The following is a 20,746-nucleotide window of genomic DNA, read 5'->3' on the forward strand; positions in this document are numbered from 1 at the left end:
ATTTGTAAAAATGAGGTAAAATTTAGTTTAAAATTTTCCATATCTCTATGTTTTGGTTTTTATGAATAGCATATGGCTAGGTTTTGCCTGTCTTTTATCTGGCAAGTTTAGTTCACCAGCTTTTCTTGTGATTATAGACATATTTAAATTTGTTTCAATAATCTTATTTGGTGCTGTCTATTTGACTATGTTTTCCTATGTTTTTTTATTTCTTTCTTGCCTTTTAAATACTGATAATTAAAAAAAAAAGAATACTGGTTGGAAATGATACCTTCAATTTTCATAGTTGAACTCTTATACATACTTATTTATCAACATTTAAAGTTAATATTTTAGCCCTCTTTTGGACAACTTGGGTCCTTGGAACACTTTAGCTCTGATCACTTTGTCCCAATTTTTATCTTGTTTTTATTCAACATTTTATTCTAGCCTTATCTTTCCAAATCAAACATTACTATTGATTCAGAAGATATTCCTGCATTTTAGGCAAGTTATTTGCCCACTTCTTCCTGCATTTCAGTCCCCCTTTCTGAGATCATTTTCCTTCTCATGAATATATCTTTTATAAGTTCCTCTAGTGTTGTCTTATGGTCTACATAGATGCTTATTTTAGAAAAGAGGGGCACCTGGGTGGCTCAGTCCATTGAGCGTCTGACTCTTGATTTTGGCTCAGATCATGAACCCAGGGCCATGGGATTGAATGTAGTCTTACGGACGACACTAGGGGAACTTAAAAATACTCAGTTTTTTAATTTATCAGGATTTACATTAAAATGATATCACCTGGAAACCCATATAATGTTACTTCTTCCTTTCCAATTTGGACACCTTTTATTTCTTTTTCTTGCCTAATTGCTCTGGCTAGAATTTCCAGTACTGTGTAATAGAAGTGGTGAAAGTAGACATGTTCGCCTTGTTCCTAATTTTAGAGGAAAAGCTTCCTAACTTTTACTACTGAGTGTGATGTTTCCCATGGAATTTTCATGTGTGGCCTTACTTATGTTGAAGTAGCTTTCTTCTATTCCTAGTTTGTTTAATGTTTTTATCGTGAAGGGGCATTGAATTTTGCCAAATCCTTTTTCTATAGCAATTGAAATGATCAGGTGGTTCCTCCCATTTCATTCTATTTTTGTGGCATATCACATTGATAGTTTTCATATACTGAACCATTCTTGAATTCCTTAAATAAATCCCACTTGATCATGGTTCATTATTGATTTACTTACTTACTTACCTACCTACTATTTTTAAAAATATAATTCTTTCTCGAATTGACTAACATATGGCGTATAAAGTATGCTCTTGTTTTTTGGGATAGATTCCCATGATTCATCACTTACATACAACACCCAGTGCTCATCTCAAGTGCCCTCCTCAATGCCCATCACCCATTTTCCCCTCTCCCCCACCCCCATCCACTCTTAGTTTGTTCTCTGTATTTAAGAGTCTCTTAGGGTTTGCCTCCCTCCCTCTCTGTTTGTAACTATTTTTCTCCCCGTCCCTTCCCCCATGGTCTTCTATTAAGTTTCTCAAGATCCACAGTGAGTGAAAACATATGATATCTGTCTTTCTCTGACTGACTTATTTCACTCAGCATAATACCTTCCAATTCCATCCATGTTGCTGTAAATGGCATGATTTCATTCTTTCTTGTTGCCAAGTAGTATTCTGTTGTATATATAAACCACATCTTCTTTATCCATTCATCAGTTGATGGACATTGAGGCTCTTTCCATAATTTGGCTATTGTTGAAAGAGCTGCTATAAACATTGGGGTACATGTGCCCCTATGAATCAGCACTCCTGTATCCCTTGGGTAAATTCCTAGCAGTGCTATTGCTGGGTCATAGGGTAGTTCTATTTTGAACTTTTTGAGGACCCTCCACACTGTTTTCCAGAGTGGCTGTACCAGTTCACATTCCCACCAACAGTGCAGGAGGGTTCCCGTTTCTCCACATCCTCGCCAGCATCTGTAGTCTCCTGAGTTGTTCATTTTAGCCACTCTGATCGGCATGAGGTGGTATCTCAGTGTGGTTTTGATTTGTATTTTCCTGATGATGAGTGACGTTGAGCATCGTTTCATGTACCTGTTGGCCATCTGGATGTCTTCTTTGGAAAAGTGTCTTTTCATGTCTTCTGCCCATTTCTTCACTGGATTATTTGTTTTTCGGGCATTGAGTTTGTTAAGTTCTTTATAGATTTTGCATACTAACCCTTTATCTGTATATGTCATTTGCAAATATCTTTTCCCATTCTGTCAGTTGCCTTTTAGTTTTGTTGCTTGTTTCTTTTGCAGTGCAGAAGTTTTTATCTTGATGGAGTCCCCATAGTTCATTTTTGCTTTTATTTCCCTTGCCTTCGGAGACGTGTTGAGTAAGAAGTTGCTGCAGCTGAGGTCAAAGAGGTTGTTGCCTGCTTTCTCCTCTAGGGTTTTGATGGTTTCCTGTCCCACATTTAGGTCTTTAATCCATTTTGAGTTTATTTTTGTGAATGGTGTAAGAAAGTGGTCTAGTTTCATTCTTCTTCATGTTGCTCTCCAATTCTCCCAGCACCATTTGCTAAAGAGACTGTCTCTTTTCCATTGGATACTCCTTACTGCTTTGTCAAAGACTAGTTGGCCATACATTTGTGGGTTCAATTCTGGGTTCTCTATTTTATTCCATTGGTCTATGTGTCTGTTTTTGTGCCAATACCATACTGTCCTGATGATTACAGCTTTGTAGTAGAGGCTAAAGTCTGAGATTGTGATGCCTCCCACTTTGGTTTTCTTCCTCAGTATTACTTTGGCTATTCGGGGTCTTTTGTGGTTCCATACAAATTATAGGATTGTTTGTTCTAGCTTTAAGAAGAATGCTGGTGTAATTTTGATTGGGATTGCACTGAATGTGTAGATTGCTTTGGGTAGTATAGAATGTTTTTCCGTTTCTTTGTGTCTTCAATTTTGTTCATAAGTTTTCTATCGTTTTCAGCATACAGATCTTTTACATCTTTGGTTACGTTTATTCCTAGGTATTTTATGGTACTTGGTGCAATTGTAAATGGGATCAGTTTCTTGATTTCTCTTTCTGTTGCTTCATTATTGGTATATAGAAATGCAACCAATTTCTGTACATTGATTTTGTACCCTGCGACGTTGCCTAATTCATGCATCAGTTCTACAGCGTTTTGGTGGAGTCTTTAGGGTTTTCCATGTACAGTATCATGTCATCTGCAAAAAGTGAAAGTTTGACTTCTTCTTTGCCAATTTTTATGCCTTTGATTTCATTTTGTTGTCTGATTGCTGATGCTAGCATTTCCAACACTATGTTAAACAACAGCTGTGAGAGTGGACATCCCTGTCGTGTTGCTGATCTCAAGGGGAAAGTTCTCAGTTTTTTCCCAATTGAGGATGATATTAGCTGTGGGCTTTTCATAATATGGCTTTTATGATGTTTAAGTATGTTCCTTCTATCCTGACTTTCTTGAGGATTTTTATTAAGAAAGATGCTGTATTTTGTCAAATGCTTTTTCTGCATCTATTGACAGGATCATATGGTTCTTATCCTTTTATTACAGTGATGTATCACATTGATTGATTTGCGAATATTGAACCAGCCCTGCAGCCCAGGAATGCATCCCACTTGATCATGGTGAGTAATTCTTTTTATATGCTGTTGAATTTGATTTGCTAGCGTTTTGTTGAGAATTTTTGCATCCACGTTCATCAGGGATATTGGCCTGTAATTCTCCTTTTTTGTGGGGTCTCTGGTGTGGGAATCAAGGTAAGGCTGGCTTTATAGAATGAGTCCGGAAGTTTTCCTTCTGTTTCTACTTTTTGGAACAGCTTGAGAAGGATAGGTATTAACTCTGCTTTAAATGTTTGGTAGAATTCCCCTGGGAAGCCGTCTGGTCTAGGACTCTTATTTGTTGGGAGATTTTTGATAACTGATTCAATTTCTTCACTAGTTATGGGTGTGTTCAAATTTTCTGTTTCGTTCTGTTTAAGTTTTGGTGGTGTGTGGGTATCTAGGAATTTGTCCATTTCTTCCAGGTTGTCCAGTTTGTTGGCATCTAATTTTTCATAGTATTCTCTGATAATTCCTTGTGTTTCTGAGAGACTGGTTGTGATAAATCCATTTTTATTCATGATTTTATTATTTGGGTTCTTTCTCTTTTCTTTTTGAGAATTCTGGCTAGGGGCTTATCAATTTTGTTTATTTTTTCAAAAACCACCTGTTAGTTTCATTGATCTACTGTTTTTTTGGATTCTATATTTATTTCTGCTCTGTTCTTTATTATTTCTCTTCTTCTGCTGAGTTTGGGTTGTCTTTGCTGTTCTGCTTCTAGTTCCTTTAGGTGTGCTGTTACATTTTGTACTTGGGATTTTTCATGTTTCTTGAGATACGCCTGGATTACAACGTATTTTCCTCTTAGGAGTGCCTTTGCTACATCCCAAAGCGTTTGGACTGTTTTGTTTTCATTTTCATTTGTTTCCATATATCTTTTAATTTCTTATTTAATTGCCTGGTTGACCCCTTCGTTTCTTTAAAAAAAATTTTTTTTAAAACATTTTTTCATTTTAGAGAGTGAGAGAGACAGAGCATGAGTGGGGGAGGGGCAGAGAGAGAGGGAGACACAGAATCCGAAGCAGGCTCCAGGCTCTGAGCTGTCAGCACAGAGCCCGATGTGGGGCTCGAATTCATGAACCCTGAGATCATGACCTGAGCCGAAGTTGAACGCTTAACTGACTGTGCCACCCAGGCACCCCTGATTTATGATTTTTGATTGAGAATTCATATTTAGTCGGTTAATGTGTGGAAACCCTGGGGACCTCAGTTGAGGATATTTGTTTCTTCTTGGAAGATAGGGGTTTCTTTGGACCTTTGTCGAGTCTCTGGCCAAATCCTCATGCCTTTATTTCAACTCCCCTCCCTTCATCATGGTTAGGTTGATATGTAATATTTACTGCCATGCAACACAGCACTTTACCCATGTTTATAACTCACTGTGTATTTTTCTTCCTTGTAAGTTTATGTTATGAATCAGTTAGAATAGGCTAGGCTACATTGTGTTAAACAATTCCAAAAATCTCAGTCTTTTGAAACAGCATAAGTTGATCTCTCACCCACATAGAGACTGATGCAGGTCACAGTACATGTATCACCAGGGCACCTGTCCTCAGGCAGCCCAGGTTACTTTGTTCTTATGGTTCTACTGTGTCAACGTGAGGCCCCTGCTTTCATGATGTAAATGGAAAAGAGAGCAGAGAGAATTTTATATGAAACTTTTATTCTGTCAACTCAAGAGCGACATTTGTCATCCAGCTCATATTTTTGGAGGGAGTTATGTGATTCCTCCAGCTGCAAGGGACCTGGGAAATACGATCTTCCACAGGCCCAAGAAGGAAAGGAGAATCAGATACTGGTAACCCCTGATAATGACTGCCACAGCTTAATTCCCGAGAGGCCACCAATGTGTCAAAAATGGCTTTTTATGTAGAATTTACTTGTTGCACGTTGAGAGGGCCTTTCATACTATCTAGACTGCAACTCTGTGGGATGGGAAGCTCCCAGCTCGTTCTTACATGCACCAAGATCTGAGAGCCCGATGACATCTGATGATGTCACAAGTTCTACTACTATGAGTTTTTAAAAACTCTGACTACTTTTGATGAGGTGAATGAAATAATGAGATAATTGCCTAGTTTTATTTACCCCAAAGCAAATACTTGTATTCTTTAAATGTAATGAAATAGAATATGGTGGATATGAGTTTGGATAGAGGCAGCACAGAGTACTATATAAAAATATAAAGGAAGATACTTGAAAGAAATGTAAGTTAAGTAGGATTGAGGAAGGTGAATGATTTTTGGAAAACTTTCTAAGGCACATATTACTGTCATTTCACCATGATCCTTTGAAACAGTAGAGCACTTTTGGATTCCTTTCTGGTGAGTATCGATACTCTGTACTCAGATGAAACGATCAATTCTAGAATGTTTAGGATGTGTAACACTAGTGGAATTAAGTCTTTTAAATTCTTATTAGAGTTATTCATTTTATTACTTCTTTTATTGATAGTTTTCTTTTTAAGATGTTGTTATAATGTGAAAATATATATACTTTTGTCTCTAGGCTCGGAAATAAGCTGAATTAAGAAGCATAATAAAACATGTCAAGATTAACAATTTTAATTGATACATTTGACTCCAAACTTGAGTAAGATTCACCAGAATGTCTGTATCTAAGTCTAATGTGAATTCCAGAGTTTTGAATAATTGCAGTGTGTGCAGCTGGAAGAAACAACTTAAATAGGAAGGAAATCTATTACGTCACAACACTATTAAGGAAACAAATATAGAATTACTAGTGTTTAAATCTATTTTCAGTAGTTTAAAATTATATGTTGCATGAAAATGCTAAACTCAAAGAAGCTTATTGAGTCTCTAGCTTCTCTGAGCAGCTGCCAATGGCTAATGGTTATAATTATTATTATTATTGACAATAATAATAATTAATAGTAAAATCTACCTTAAAATGTGATGCTTTTAAAAATAATATTGAAGATGACAAAGGGTATATAAATTTTCCCTAATAAAGTTTAAGATTGTAAAACTACATCATAATGATTATTTCCTCTAAAGCACATTACATTTTAACTGGGATTATTTCCTATAGTCAAGATATTTAAAGAAAACACTTAGGAAAAATACACCAAAGTCTTTAGGAATAGAAGTGCTATCTGAATGGAAAAAAATATATTATTATTCTAATAATTGTAGTAATAACAAGGGAAAAAGACTCATTTGCCCATTATATTCAGCAATATTTGAATGGCGATTTAATTGACCTTATAATTTTAAGATACTCTTTTTTAATGATAAATTTTGGTATGATATTCTACAAATTTCTTATATACTAACAAAGAGAACAAGTTTCTTCTTAGAACTTAAAGGTGGTGTGATAATGGTCAACGTAACTGATGCCACATGCCTGGCCCCTGACATCACGCTTAACATGTATGGGCTCATTTAATTTCCCAGCAGCCCAAGGAGGGAGGTCACTCCGTTGACTGCACAGAAGAAGGAGGCTCCGAGATTTGCCCATAGAGAGTCCTATTCCAGTCTTCCTTCTTAACTCTGGTACTGTGTTCCCTCCCGGAGAGAAAGTCAGGGAACCACACTACTAACAAATTGCTTCTTTTAAACCTAACCCTCCTCCTACTATCAGTGGGATAATAGTTGGTTTGTGTACACACGATAAAAACAAGACAATATATTGCTAAATAAAACCAGAGTTGTTAAAAGTGAAAGGTGAAATTTGAAATCTCTTTTTCGAATAAAGGAGTTATATAATTTTGGATTTGGAAGAAACTTTTAAAATTATTTATTAACTCTTTAATTTTACAAAGGAAATAAAATGAATCCAGAGACTTGACGTTTTTTGTGCTGGATGTAGTGATAGAACCTAGGTCTACTGACTCCTAGATAATCTTCCAGATAAAAATTTTTCTTTTTTTTCTTTTTTTTTTTTTAATTTTTTTTCAACGTTTATTTATTTTTGGGACAGAGAGAGACAGAGCATGAACGGGGGAGGGGCAGAGAGAGAGGGAGACACAGAATCGGAAACAGGCTCCAGGCTCTGAGCCATCAGCCCAGAGCCTGACGCGGGGCTCGAACTCACGGACCGCGAGATCGTGACCTGGCTGAAGTCGGACGCCCAACCGACTATGCCACCCAGGCGCCCCTCTTTTTTTTTTTTTAAACACCATCTTGCTATTAGGCTTTAATAATTCAGCGTTCTAGATATGACTAGCAAAACCAAAGCCTGCCATGTTAGGTTTAATGTTGGCAGTCTTGTTTACTTCTTACCAAATAATCATGAAACTACATTTCCTGCCTTCAACTCTTTCTTTTCTCTTACCTCTTTTTTATTGATTGATTCTTATGTAATGTGCGTCCAGTTTCTGTAGATGAAAGGTGACCAGAAGATGAATCTGCTGCTTTTGACTGATGATAAAAAACAGTGCTCGGGGTCCCTGGGTGGCTCAGTTGGTTAAGCATCTGACTTTGGCTCAGGTCATGATCTCATGGTCTGTGACTTCGAGCCCCTGGTCGGAAATCTCTGCTTCGGAGATTCTCTATCTCTAGCCCCTGCTTCAGAATCTCTCTATCCCTCTCTCTCTGCCCCTCCCCCACGCATGCTTTTTCTCTCTGAAAAATAAAATAAATAAACATTAAAAATCATTTAAAAATAGTGAAATAAAAATAAATGCTCTGTGTGTTCATGAAAATATCTTCAGAAAATGTTTCTTCTCGTGGATATCCCATCGGAAGGGAGGGCAGATCAATTCCACAGCTTGTGGCCGCCAACCAAGGGGAAGGGGCAACAATATTTTGGGGGCCAGCCTACACCTCATACCTCCATGTCTGTCTAATCAGTAGTGGCATCGCTTCTCTGAGCAGTATGGTAAGCAGGTCCTTACACTGACCAGCGCCCTGCCTTCAGCACCTATTGGACACTGTTTTGCGGTATCCCATGGTAGCTACCTTTCTCTAGTACTGATCTAACTCACCCGTGACAGCGATAGCCGTCTTGTGACGAAGAGGTCTGCAGTCATGGAGGCAGTTAATCGCAGTGCACTGTGGGAAAATGCTCAGCTCAGACATTGCTAATGTGTGGACCCATTGTTTCCAGTAGTGTTGGGATTGTGGGGCAGCTACAGGAACACCAGCAGCCTAGATAGCAGAGGACCGGGTGAAGAGATGGAAACTATGCTTAGAAGGTGCCTACTCAGTGCCTGGTTTGTGCTAGAGGCTACCTGCATGACCTCGTGCAGTTATTCAACCCAGATGTGTAATCTTCATTTTCTAGAGAGGCCCATTGCACTCCTGGGAGGTCAGGCAACTTGACCACGGTTGCCCAGCTTATATGGGCATGTTACATTCCTGTGGCCAGCTGTGGGCCTGTTTACACTCGGATCCTTACCATTGTGCTGACCTCGCACACTGCTCCCATGTCAGGCGGCCTCCACATTGGCCGGGCTAAAAGACGGCTCCAGGAAGAATCTGGCAGAAAGGGAGAAGCCAGGCATTTCTTTGGTTGCCGTGGCTCTACCCGGTCCACCATGGGTCCAGCTTCCACCAAGTGACCCTGGGTTGTGATAGCTCACTTTTCCCTTTAAGTTCAGACTTGTTGCCAATCTCCAGACCACTTCGCTCAGTTCTTCCATGGCCTCTGTTATACCTCTATTCCAGGTGTATTTGACTCTAAAGTTGACATTAGAAAAAAATCTGATCGAAGTCCAAGAGCTGTCACTTTGCCTTCTTTTCTCTAAAATTGAGTTAAAACTTTTGCCTTCTTTATCTCCCAGGATTGTTTGAAGCTCAGATGAGACAGTGTAGGGGAAGGCTTTGCAGTAAAGAGATGTAGTATTATATGTTTCCGTCACTGAAACAGATAGCCTGTACAGGCATTGGGCCCCAGGCTTTGGCAAAGCCTTTCTGTCTAGAAAAGTCTTCTATCTGGCTGGGGTGTGGGGGTGGGCTTTAAAATTACTTCTGCTTGGGTCCCACCCACATGGATTCTGATTTCAGGTGTCTTGGGAACCTATGTTTTCAAAAATCTCCAGGTGGTTCTCATGTGCAGTCGGGGTGAGAAACACAGCTTTCTATCAGTGGTTCTTGAAGGGTGGGCTTTGGACCGAAAGCATCAGCACCATCTGGAAACCTGTTAGAGCAGCACCTTCTTGGGACCCACCTAGACCTGCTGAGTCAGAGACTCTAGAGTGGGGCCCTCCGGCTACCTGTAAGAAGCCCCCCAGATGAGTCTGGTGCCCACTCAGGTTTGGGTACAGCAGCATTGGGTGGGCGTGCCGCGCTTCAGTCAAAGAGGTTTGGCTGTCCTGCCTTTTCTCTGTTTTCACCTCTGCTCTCCTGTGGCTGGGAAGGGGGACTTCTTACCGTCCCAACCACGATTGCTTGTGCTTCCTGTGACCGTGTGTCTACTGCTTCTGTGGCTCTCTTGGCTGCGGCTTCAAGCCAGCCACCATTGGACACGGAAGTGGAATTTATTTATTCAAGCCCTCGTTATTAAGCACACGCTGTGGGCCAGGAACTGTGCAAGGCCCTGAGAGTGCCACAGTCAAAGGAGGGGATGGGCTCCATCCTCAGAGCACCGGCCGTCTGGGGAGAGGCTGCCAAGCAGCTAGCAATGCACATCTGTCGCGAGAAATGCTGCCGGAGGGCCCTCGCCCTTGCATGCAAGAATGGCACCGTTATTTCCCTGACGACAGTGATCATAAGATTTATCCGTATCAGGGGTTCTTTTTCACACAATGAAGATAGAATTAATGTAGTGTCTGATAAAGGGAGGGACCAGTTTCACTAGATGTGGTTTCAGGATGTCCCGAAAGGGTGGGACCCGCGGGAGTGGCTGTCAGCTGGGCGGCCCAGGCCTTGTCTGAAATCCCCACGGAGGAGGCGCCTAGAAGGCAGACCCTCCTGGAGCTCACCCGGCTAAGGGCACGCCCAGGTAAGTCCGCCAAGAAGGATTCCGGAGGCAAGGCCTTTGCTTGTCCAGAAAATGACAAGCTGGTGATGCTTCTGCCTGGTAGAATAAGTGTTTGCTCGAGCAAGAATGAGGAAGGTGAACGTGTCTAAAAGTGTATTTAGGACTCGGGACCCTCTCTGATTTGGCGAATAGGTTTTCGAAGTGGAAGCGCTAGCTCTCTCCAGAAGAGGGCGCCTGTATTCTTTGTTACCATTTTCCATCCGGAAGCGACCGTTTATATTTTCATACTGGCACAGAATAAACAGAAGACTGACTTATGTTTTGCTGTTTGCAGAACTGACTTCATGTAATTTTGACAGTTGTACCACATTCCAAACGGTTATAATTTTTTCCACTGGGACTTGGGGATATTAGATTAGGACATCAGAAAACCATGGGAAATGCATCTCCTAACAGTATTCTTGCACTACATGAGCTCTGTGCTCTTTGGCTTATCTGTAAAAACATCTCCTTCATTAGCACCTACGAACAAGGCCTGTCAGTAACACACTAGTCTCCAAAGTATGCTTCTGCGTATTTGAAAGAATATTTACATAACGCGGAAAACAAGTGGCTGATCCATTTAAAACAGCGAAACAATTGGATGATACATTTTCTTCTTATTCAGACAGTTACAGCACTATGGAGACGTTGCCATTAATAAGTTCAGACGTGAGTAACATGACACTTTGGCAGATCGCATGCCAGAATCAGAAAGGGGCCGCCATCTCAGAGGGGGCCGCGAGCGAGGAGGACACATGTACACAAACACGCAAACTCCGCTCAGTGGCCAAAAAGGGTGAGTGGAGGAATCTGAAAGTAAAAATCTGTGGCTTTTGAATTTAGTGTGAAATTGCAAACAGACGATGCAGTAAGCGGATCAGAGCGCGAGGGAATAGAAGTGAAATTTTGGTGACACTAGATAAAAGTATGTGAAGGGCGGTCCCTGTGGCTCAGGGGTTCTGCTCTGCCTAGAGGGCCGATACGTTGGCACATGGGTGACGGTGCCGTTTTTAAAGCAGATTAGTGCGATTTCCTGCTTTCCTGGGAAGTAATTCTCTCTCTCTCTCTCTCTCTCTCCGCTGGCCTGCCCCCACCTTTATACTCCCAAATTAACATGACACGGGGAGATGGGATGTCCATGTTGGGCTTTATGTTCGTGCAGCTTTCTGCAAAGATAAGAGATGTTAAACCTTCTGGGACTGATGACTTGCCTCACGTGGCTCTGAGACTTGCTCTCCTCGGAAGGTGAAGAAGGGTGGGGAGAAAGGGCGAAACGGCCCTTTCTGCACTGCTTTATTATGTGCAGCGTTTTCTCAAAGTCTTAAGTGTAGATGAAAGCTCTCAGCCTTTAAATTAACGTGACCCAACGTTCACATGGCCGATGCTGCGGACATGCCCGCCTGTGAGAAGATTCGGGGTCTGGGCTTGATTTCTGTGGATGTAATCAGCAGAGAGCATGAATGGGAGGAATGATTGGGAAGCTCTGAAAGTTTCTAGTGTGCTCCCTGTTTTGTCATTATCTCGGGGTAATTGGAGTTGAGAGGGTAGGACCTCTAATGAGCGGCTGCTCTCCCCTAATGGACGGGGACTGGAAATTAGTGCGGCTCCTGCTGTTCTACGTGAGTGAACCGTGGCGGCCAGAGCCGCCAGCGGGTCCCTCCAGGAAGTTTAGGCAACTGCCTAATGGTGGCCTCGCTAATGGCAACAATTACAGAATAGCCTTTTCAATGAGACCCGTGTGCATCAGTTAGAGACTAATCTCATTGAGCAGCAACAGGCCTGTGACAATGTCCATTCGGTGACTGGTACTTCAGCATCGCCGGCTAGAAGGGGTTTTCGCGTCTCCCGAGAAAGCCGAAATAGACACGACGTGACACCAACCTGTGCCCCTTTGCAAGACCAAGATTGCAGCAGCAGGCGAGAGAGCAAGCGCGCCTTCTCCCCGGGTCCGTCTCCTGCCGGGGAGGTAGCCCCCTTTTCTACCCATGGCATCCCACTTAGCAAGTTCAGAGCCGTGGCCGGCAGACGGGCGCCGACCCTCCGCCAGCCGCGGCCTTCAGAGTTACCTGCCACGTCTCGGAGGGAATGTGGGGGCACCGAAGGCAGGAGAGGGTTCCCGCGATGAGAATCCGTCAACACGGGTGGATGCCTGTAGCCGGGAACGAGAGCCGGTCGGTGCCGTTTCAAATCACTGGACTCGTTTACTGTCGCAGGTTTTAACACCTCCGGTGACAGAACTGGGGCTTCCAGGCCTGGCCGTGAAAGCCACTGTAGTTTGAGGTCACGTGGCTTTACTCACTCTGTGGGAAAGACCGGCCTCGTGCCGTCACGGCAGCACCGACTTGACCCCAGAAGGGCCTGGACTGCGACAGTGAGTAAGGAGGCATTGCCTTCTAGGGGCCCTCCCGGGCAGGGTCAGCTCCTCGGCACTAGGGCCTCTTAAACTGTCCATCCCGGGCACCTCTCTGGCCTCACCCTACCCCCATCCCGAGAAGAACCAGTCCCCTTTGAGGCACGAGCGCTCTTTCTCGGAACGATTGGATCCCTTCGTTTTTGCGGAATTAGTACCTTGGTAAATTTGGCCTATACGCACACACACACACACCACATCTCCTCTACAGAAAGACATAGGTGTTGAATGAGCCGCAAACGTGTTTAAATATAAAACCTACATAAGGAAAAAATTGAAGAGGGCAGTATGTTTACTGCGTGGATTTCAAGATACGCTAGGTCTTTTTCGTCAGAGTAATTTATCCTGAGCAGAATCGACTGACCCAGATCTGGACGTTTTTGTTTGTGTGTGGGGGGTGGGGAAGGGGAAGCTTCAAATTTTTCTTAGCTTTTTGGAGTTTGCTCGCATATTATAGCTGCTGACTCATCATCACGGAAGAGTGGAGATGAGAGAAAGTCGCAAATACATTTGGTGGATGGGAGTTTTTTAAAAAAGTTCTTGCTGTCATTTTCAGGGTTAAGTGTTGTTCCAGCCATAGCACGCAGACACAAAAATTGCTCGTAAAATATAATTTCACTAGAAGATGATCCCTTATCCGCTCAGAACGAGGAGACAGTGCTGAATTCAGCTCACAAGTGGCCAATTTAACTTAACACTATTTGCATGAAAATAATTGCAGGTGCAAGCAGGGAAGGAAGCTTTTGAGCAGTTGGCCTTAGGTGTGCCTGGTCAAGTCGGGTCCTGTAATATCCGTTCTCTGCTTTGGCTTGAGTCATTTCAGGGACTTGTAGCTTTTTTTTTTTTTTTTTTTTTTTTTTTTTTTTAAGAGGGAGCACAAGGAAAAATTGCAGACTTCACCTAATTTAAAATAAGAACTTCCTATCGACTGATTTTACTCTTTTCACTGCAGAATTTAGAGAAAGCAAGCAGTTCACAAGGCACCTATTTCTGGTTTGCAATACAGGTTGTGGTTTCCCTCTTATTAAACATTGGCTATATTTTTAAGACACTTTGCCTAAGAGTGGATAAAGTGCTTGCAAAGTAATGGTTGTTGAAAGCGTCCGAAAATCCCCCAGGAACTAATTTGTTGTTGTTTTTATTCTCTAACTAGAATGGGAGTTTGCCTAAGATGTTGGTGATTTCCTGCAGTGATTTCTGAACGAGAAGTAGATTTAAGGTTCGAAGTCACTTTTGTGTGTGATCTCTGGGTTAAGAAGCAAATTCCTCACTTTGAAGGCTCAAATGTTTTTCTTTGGAGAAATAGAAAAAAAAATGCAAGAGACTTGTTAAACATGCTTGTGCCATATCGACTCCATCATAGACTGGAACTTGGCCCACAACAAAGCCTTACGGGTGTGAGGTGCTGGGGGTTAGGTGTCGTCCTTGGGCCACGGAAACCTCAAGCATGTGGGCAGAATGGTGACCATTGGCAGCCATCAGGCTGTGAAAACAACGTGCTAATTACTGGGGAAAACAAACAGCCAGCAGTTTCTACATACCCATCAGGAGATATGAATAACAGAGTACATACATTTTTAAATTTAGCGCATTTTTGCTGCTCAATAAATGCATAATAATAATCATCATCACATTTTTATTAGACACTGTGCATTTATGAGCGAGCTTGGTGGTCTCTTTGGGCCTCTGCCAAGGTCTAATGGAGCCTTCATAGCTGTGCAGACTCCTCTTTCAGATTTTCCCCTCCTTTCTGCATAATCTAGGGGACGACAGCAAACCTACCTGGGGTAAAGGGAACGTGAAGGAGGTAGCTTTTACTTTATCTCAGAGTCAATCTACCCTGGCTTTTCCAAGCCAAAGACATTCTTCTAGAAATCACTGTGCTCCGTGACAAAAGTTGAACAGAAGATAATCACTCACAAAGGAAAAGAAAGATGTTAGCATTAGCCTTTTTTCAAAAATTGGTTTCTGACCCAAGTGTCAACGTTCATTGACCTGTAAGCTAGACAACCTGCTTCCTTATTAATAATGGCAAAGTTGGGGCTTGGCACAAAAACATCACCTTGCGTTTTAGAAAGCAGAAATGAAGGTAAAGTTAATGTCGTAACATCCTATGTATCGGATATAATCGGCCTGGGAACGTGGAAAGATGAGACGGGGACATGCGTTCAGTCAGTCAACAAATCTCTGTGGACCACCCAAGATGGCGCAGCCCCTCTTCCCTGGGACTTGGATACATTGGTTACCAGGACAAAGACCCCTGACTTTGCAGGGTTCAACAACTGGGTGGTGTTGAAGAGCATGTCCTACTGAGTAGAAAGTGGCAGTGAAAATCCAAACATCTCGCCTAAGTTTGGAAGGTGAGGAAAATGAAAGCGAAGTGAGGGAATCAGGGTCATGGAGCTTGGGAAGACACAGTTGAAACTAGACTTTCTGATGTGATTCAAGTATAGGAAGAATTGTTATCTTGGAGGGGACGGTGCCCATCTCCAAGGAGGGTGGTACGGAAGGAGCCATGCCAGCTGCTAGGAAAGAAATCTAGACTCGAAGATATGGAAGAATGGCAATGAGGACTGGAATGTAATGCCAAAGAAAGGAAAAACAATGAGATAAATTACGCGTGGTCTTCCCAGAGCTGGGCATGAACTATCTTTCAGCTTTGTTTCTTCTACCTTTAAAAACTCGAAATAGCTGTAAACTTATTTAACGTCAATAAGCAATACATTGTCTAAGGGAGATAAACACAGAATAGTGCACCATACATGGACCTGTACATTTAGAGAACAAATGTGGATTGTGTCTAACGTGTTGGTAGAGGGGTGGGCTTACACACAGGGAACATTTGGCTGGTTCACCACTTCTAGACACGTTTGTATGTGCACCCCACCGCACATGATGCCCCTGTATGTGGCATAGAAATATATATTTCTATGTTGTTTGAGTCTTTTTGGTTGTTTTTGTTTTTGTTTTTAGGTTCCAAGATATATAGTCAACATATCACCCGGAGGAGAACTATTTGAGGCGTTCTTGGAGTGATTTCATCTGTTGAATGTTAGGTAGTGACTGAGAGACCAGGTAGGTTTGTCTGGGAGGGGGGGGCATAATTAGTAAAGCTTTAGCGCAGGTAAGAGCAGGGCCTAGTGCGGCCATTCTACCTACTTTCCTTCTCCCTTTGCCGTTTCTTGCTACTACTAGATTGGTACCCACCACCGCATTGTGGTGAGACCCTTGAGGGCAGGGACCGTGTGTCGTGTGGCATCGAATTCCTAGCATCCAGCACAGGGCTATGCACTTGGTAGGGGCTCAATGCGTATTTATTGGCTAGAATTGAACTAGTATAAACATACAAGGAAAGCCTCATCAGGGAGCCCGGAATACCAAGAACTAAGTTAAAGGAAACTTGGGGCAGGTCTTTCTGCCCAACCCCAGGGCACAGCTCTCCGTGTCTCAGACACCACTCCCTGCAGTTGGGCAAGGAGGGGCGCCGACTTCAGGGTGGACTGTGTCTAGTTTAAAGGATGCTCACTGTGCCACTGTGAGTGAAAAACTGTTGACAAGTCGCACATCCATCAATAGGAGAAAATTGTTGGATTATGGTATATCGATGCTATGGAAGGTGAAGCGGCCATTGAAAAGGAACTAGGGAAGTCTGCCTGCTCTGACAGAGGAGGATATCAATGGTAGAGTACTGGTGTTTTTTTTTTTTAATGTTAATGTTAATTTTTTTTTAATGTTATTCTTGAGAGAGAGAGAGAGAGACAGAGCGCAAGCAGGGACAGGGGGGCAGAGAGGGAGACACAGAATCCAAAGCAGGCTCCAGACTGAGCTGTCAGCACAGAGCCCGACGCAGGGCTCAAGCTCATGAACCCTGAGATCATGACCTGAGCCGAAGTTGGATGCTCAACTGACCGAGCACCCAGGGCGCCCCCCACCACCCCCGCTCTGCTCCCACCCCCCAGAGTACTGGTTTTTGAAAAGCAGTATGCATGTCATTATGTGTAATTTGTTCCCATTTAAAGAACTACCCCTATACATATGTGCATATGTATGGGTACTTACAGAAAGCTCTGGAAGGATGTACGTCAAATACTAGCGAGTGCCTATGAAGGGATGGGAGAGATTTAAAAATCCATGTACTTCTGAACTGTCTGAATGTTTTACAGCAAACTTGTATTACATATGCAATGACATATATATGTTATTTATCTCTCTATATTTCTCTATATATTTTTATAGATATATATTTATATATACAGATATTGTAGATATATATTTTCTCTCTCTATATATATATGGAAAAGAAGAGTTTCTCTCCTTTGTGAGAATTGGTTTGTTGTAGTAGCCTAGAATTAATATATAAATAAGTATATATATTAAATAGTTGTTATTTAACTAATTTACTATTGATTGAGTGATTGATTCTTGGCTAAATAAAGTGGAACAATTCTCACGAAGGAAAGAGACCATCGTTGACTCGTAAGAAGGTCTTATTTTTCATGACTGAAAGTCCTATCTCTTGGTTGGGCTTGTATTTCTTTTAGTGATGAGTAAGAGGCAGTGTCCCTTGAGAACATAGGTCCCCAAATTGTAGGCAAAAAAAAATCATAATTTCATGTCTAATACTTTTTTTTTTTTTTTTTTTTGCTCTCTTGCTTTGGACATGTCTACATAAAGCAAGTCAAAAGTTAAAGTAAAACTCTAGATTAGCATTGTCGCCAGAAGGGGAGGGAAATTGTAGCAGAGAGTCTAAGATGAGTCCCAAGCGGCTATGTTTTTATGTTCCTCCACACATAATTCTGAGGCATAGCCAGGACTGAGACCTACCCCTGGGGTTTCTTTGATACTAACCATACTCCATGGACTACAAGGCAATCTTTCCAATGTACTCTTGACATCAGCAAAAAACAGGAGTAGTGAAACATGATTTGTGCCAACATAAGTTTGCATGTTTCCCATTTGTTTGTGGTCAGCATCGAATCCCAGTCCGATATTTATAGGCTTATGATTTTAAAGTATCCCAAATCAAGGCTCTGTCTAACACTCAAGACAAATCTAAATCAACGTCTTGCTTTTCTTTGTCACTATTGGGGGGACTTGGGGATAATCACAAAGTTTCCTTCCAATTATGTGATTCCACTGTATGGCTCTGATAAGTCGGTACTTGAGTATACTAAATAGGTTTGAATCTTTAGGCCTGGACGAGTTATATCTCAAGGTACTGTAATAATTCATGTATATAATGGCCGAGCCTGGCCAATGGTATTTATGAAACTTTTCCGTGACTCTAAACAGTCTCTACCACACTAGAAAAATAACGGTTTTATCTATTACCATGGGGCTGAATTATTCTATTTAACTAGAATTCTTATTATTGATGTTAAGTTGCTACTAATTAAAAAAACTTTTTTGAGTGTAGTTGACACACAATGTGACATTAGTTTAAGGGGTACAACATAGTGATTCAACAGTTCTGTGCGGTATACTGTGCTCACTTACGTGTAGCTGCCATCTGTCACCACACAGCACTGTCGCAATATCATCGACTATGTTCCCTATGCTGTGCCTTTTGTTCTTGTATCTCCCGCCAATCTCCTTCACCCATTTTGCCCAACCCTGTACCCCCTTCCCTCTGGCAACCATCAGTTTACTCTCTGATTTCTTCTTTTTGTTTATTCATTTTTTTTTTTTTTTTTTTAGATTCTACACACGAGTGAAATTATACAGTATTTGTCTTTCTCTGTCTGCCTTGTTTCACTTAGCATGACACTCTCTTGGTCCATCCGTCCATCTGTGTTGTTGCAAATGGCAATATCTCCTCTTTTTTACGGTGGAGTAATATTCCATTGTGTATATATATATATATATATATATATATATATATATATACACACACACCACATCTTCTTTGTCCATTTATTTTTGGAAAGACACTTGGGTTGTTTCCATATCTTGGATATTGTAAGTTATTTATAATTTTTCCCCCTTTTCCAGGTGTCTTTTTTTTTTTTTTCCTGAATGGCCATAGTGATTAATTTTATGTGTCAATTTATGTTGGGTATTTGGTGAAACATTATTCTAGGTGTTTCTGTGAGGGTATTTTTGGATGAGGTTAACATTTATATCAGTAGACTGAGTTGAAGCAGACTGCCCTCCATAAACGTGGGTGGGCCTCAGCCAATCAGTGTATAGCCTGCGTAGAACAAAAGGCTGACCTTCTCCGAGTAAGAAAGAATCTTTCAGCCAGACAGCCTTTGAACTAGGCACTGTCTCTTGCACTTGGCAGCTTCCAGCCGTTAGACGTGAACTGCAACGTCAGCTCTGCAGATTTCGGACTTAACCAGCATCTGTAATCACATAAGTCAGTTCCTTATAATAAGTCTCTTCATGTAATCTGTCTCTATATAATAATCTTCATACATATGTAATCTTTATATATAAAGTCTAATAATATTCTATGTAGTAAATATCTCTCTATGTATATGCATATGTAGAACCCTGACTAATACAATGGATGATAAAAACCACACAATTTTCATTGTATTTTCAACCTTTTTTTTTTTTTTTAGTGATAAATATATAGGATTGTTAGCAGAAAAATATATGTTGTGTTACTTATGAATTACATTCATGGGGCATGAGGGTGCTACAGTTATAGTTTAAAAAACTTCCTCTTATTTTACTTTTGAGATGAAATAGATTTTGAATAGATTTTGAATACAAGTTCAATTAAACGGTAAATGAAAAGAACGCTGGTGCAATTTTGATTGGGATTGCACTGAATGTGTAGATTGCTTTGGGTAGTCTTGCCATTTTAACAATATTTGTTCTTTCAATCCATGAGCATAGAATGTTTTTCCATTTCTTTGTGTCTTCTTCAATTTATTTTAATTGCTTCTCGGCCTTTTGGCTAAGATCAAGTGCAATTTCTTTCATAAGTTTTCCATAGTTTTCAGCATACAGATCTTTTACATATTTGATTAGGTTTATTCCTAAAATTTGTATGGAGCCACAAAAGACCCCGAATAGCCAAAGTAATGTTGAAAAAGAAAACCAAAGCGGAGGCATCAGCATCCTGGACTTCAGCCTCTTCTACAAAGCTATAATCCTCAAGACAGTATGGTACTGGCACAAGAACAGACATATAGACCAATGGAATAGAATACAGAGCCCAGAATTGGATGTATGAAATGTATGGCCAACTAATCTTTAACAAAGAAGCAAAGAGTATCCAATGGAAAAAAGACAGTCTCTTCAGCGAATGGTGCTGGGAGGACTGAACAGCAACACGCAGAAGAATGAAACTAGACCACTTTCTTACACCATTCACAAAAATAAACTCCAAATGGATGGAAGACCTAAATGCGAGACAGGAAACCGTCAAAACCCTAGAGGAGAAAGCAGGCAACAACCTCTTTGACCTCAGCTGCAGCAACTTCTTACTCAACACGTCTCCGAAGGCAAGGGAAATAAAAGCAAAAATGAACTATTGGGACTTCATCAAGATAAAAACTTCTGCACTGCAAAGTAAACAATCAACAAAACTAAAAGGCAACCGACAGAATGGGAGAAACTATTTGCAAATGACATATCGGATAAAGGGTTAGTATCCAAGATCTATAAAGAACTTACCAAACTCAACACCCAAAAAAACAAATAATCCAGTGAAGAAATGTGCAGAAGACATGAAAAGACACTTTTCCAAAGAAGACATCCAGATGGCCAACAGACACATGAAACGATGCTCAATGTCACTCCTCATCAGGGAAATACGAATCAAAGCCACACTGAGATACGACCTCACACT

The 20,746-nt window shown here is 41.3% G+C and overlaps 1 protein-coding gene across 17 annotated transcripts in view; it reads left to right on the forward strand.

Annotated features, from left to right (window-relative positions):
- Window positions 1-20,746, forward strand: part of FGF9 (fibroblast growth factor 9) — a 94,954-nt gene that overhangs the window by 25,837 nt on the left and 48,371 nt on the right. For 10 of the 17 annotated variants that reach the window (XR_008291956.1, XR_008292038.1, XR_008291976.1 and 7 more), the window contains one exon: window positions 3,556-3,629. The gene's annotated coding sequence lies outside the window, so the exon portion shown is untranslated. Of the gene's footprint in view, window positions 1-3,555; window positions 3,630-11,157; window positions 12,904-15,915; window positions 16,018-20,746 lie in introns of all 17 variants that reach the window. The other 7 variants (XR_008292017.1, XR_008292031.1, XR_008291961.1 and 4 more) reach the window with 3 other exon arrangements.

This window comes from Acinonyx jubatus, chromosome A1, assembly GCF_027475565.1.
Source record: "Acinonyx jubatus isolate Ajub_Pintada_27869175 chromosome A1, VMU_Ajub_asm_v1.0, whole genome shotgun sequence".
Taxonomy (NCBI): Eukaryota; Metazoa; Chordata; class Mammalia; order Carnivora; family Felidae; genus Acinonyx; species Acinonyx jubatus.